Source organism: Penaeus chinensis, chromosome 20 (assembly GCF_019202785.1).
Source record: "Penaeus chinensis breed Huanghai No. 1 chromosome 20, ASM1920278v2, whole genome shotgun sequence".
NCBI classification, from domain to species: Eukaryota; Metazoa; Arthropoda; class Malacostraca; order Decapoda; family Penaeidae; genus Penaeus; species Penaeus chinensis.
This window is the reverse complement of record NC_061838.1, coordinates 23739945-23742369: the sequence shown is the minus strand read 5'-3', so window position 1 is coordinate 23742369 and position 2425 is coordinate 23739945.

Here is a 2425-nt window from a genome sequence, read left to right as displayed (position 1 = left end):
AAGACAACTGACCAAGAGCAAAGACCGTCAGATGAAATCTGCTGAACACGGATCTCTCAAGGCTGAAATTCTCCAAGTCACATCTTGAGGGTGTCCTCGATCTGTCCTCGATCTGAAGCGCTGTAGCAACAAGTCCTCGGGCGCTTGACGGAAGGCCGAGCTCCTGAAGAAGGCGCGTGTATCTCCTGAGGAAGGCGCTGCATGCACCATCTCTCGGACTTCCGGCTCCTGCTCTCGACTGGCCTGGATAAGCGGTTTCACAAAGGATCTGCAGTCAAACCATCAGCTTCCCGTTCCTCTGCTGGCCTATAAAGTGCCCCCTTTTCGTGCACAAAAAAAAAAAAAAAAAAAAAAAAAAAATTCAGTCATCGACTGTAAGATAAATATTTATGATTTATTTGTTTATTTATTTATATTATTATTATGTTTCGTTGTTGTTGTTTTTTTGTATTTGTTAAGTCTTATATTTTCATGTCATTCATTTTTTTTTTATCGGCTTTATAAGTATAAGTACTTCAGTACCTGCTGCTTTTACCTGGTAAGTCATTCGTCAAGGTAAAGTAAACAACCAAAAGGGAAAATAATGGAAATAGTAGAAAATACATTCAAATTTTCTTTTATTTTTACAGTTTACTTATAGGCCAACTTTATTTCTTTATTTATTTTTTATTCATTTAATTTTTTTTTTTTTTTTTTTTGACCTGCGTTATGGAAGTAGGCCTACTTGACCCCCCTTTCAGCCTTCGGATCCTGCCTCGCCTCAGCCGTCCCTTCGACCCCCCCCCCTCTCCCTCCCACGTCCCATCTCCCTTCCTGCGGCAGCAATCAGTGCCCTCCCTCTCTGCTTCCTGCCTCCGCCTGCTGCTTGCGCCTCTGCTTGCACGCTCTATGTTCGTTTGTTCTCGGTAATTGGCTTATATATGCGGGTACAGACACTCACAAACACACAGATACACACACACAAACACACACACACACATACACGTACGTACACATACATACTGTACGTATATACATGCTTACATATGTGTGTAACTATATATATATATATATATATATATATATATATATATGTATATATATATACATTGATAGATATATAGATAGATAGATAGATAGATAGAGATAGAGATATAGATATAGATATAGATATATATGTATGTATATATATGTATATACACATATGTGTGTGTGTGTGTGTGTGTGTGTGTGTGTGTGTGTGTGTGTGTGTGTGTGTGTGTGTGTGTGTGTGTGTGTGTCTGTGTCTGTGTCTGTGTGTGCGTGAAAATATCAAAACACAACACCGTTGGTATCATGGCAGAAAGACCCACAATGCACAAACGTTGAAAAGTGAGACAAGAGTTTCGAAATCCTCCTGAATTTCATCACCAGGTCTGTAGAGGAGAAGGAGAGGAAGGTGGATAAGTGTGAAGAGGAGAACGTTTGTGCAGTGTGACTTTTTCTGACACACACACACACACACACACACACACACACACACACACACACACACACACACAGCGCGCGGGTGTGTATGTATGTGTGAGTGTGCACCTAAATCTGCATGGTGTACCTGTGCCTGCGCGGAGGGCCTCCCGCCGGCCTGCCTCCCCGCTGCCAGCCGCCCCTTGGCACCGGAGGGCGTCACACTATCGGAATATCTGATGACAGTATTTTGCTGCGGATGGAGGCACTCGCTCCGTGCGGTTAGGAATTGCATTTCGCGGCTGCTGCGACTTTTTCCTATTGTCCTGTCGTGTTTTTTTTATTTCTTCTTCTTCTTCTTCTTCTCATTTTTTATTCTTTTTCTTTTGGTTATATCTTTGTTTTTTCTTTTCGTTGGCGAGGTATCCGGTCGTCGTCCGCGGTTGGATATATATACGTGTGTCTGTGTGTGTGTGTGTGTGTATGAGCGTGTACGCGTGTGTATCTGTCTATCTGTCTATCCACTATCCAACTACCGACCTAACTACCTATTTATTTATCTATCTATCTACGTACCCGCCTAATGACCTATCCATCTATCTATCTATCTACCTATCTATCTCTCAGTCAACCTACTTACCTAACTACCTACCTATCAAACTATCCATCATTTTATCTATCCATCTATCTATTGCTTCTTATGAATGCACAAATCAGAGATGCAAAAGAAAATTAAATAACAGGCTTGCCCAATACCTATTCTTATCGGTCAAAGAATTCTGCAATTTGACGGTGCAAGATTTCTCTTCAATGACGTAATACTCTTTTCATATTGCACCGGATGATGATCACCAAAAGGGTATTTCAATTTGCTTTTCAATCTTAAACTCTGATTTAAGTCATATCAAAATATAAACATTTTTTTTTTTTTTCAACTGGACAAAAACAATGATTTGATATAGAGTACATGTTTAGATAAAAAACAGTTACTTTCATTGTG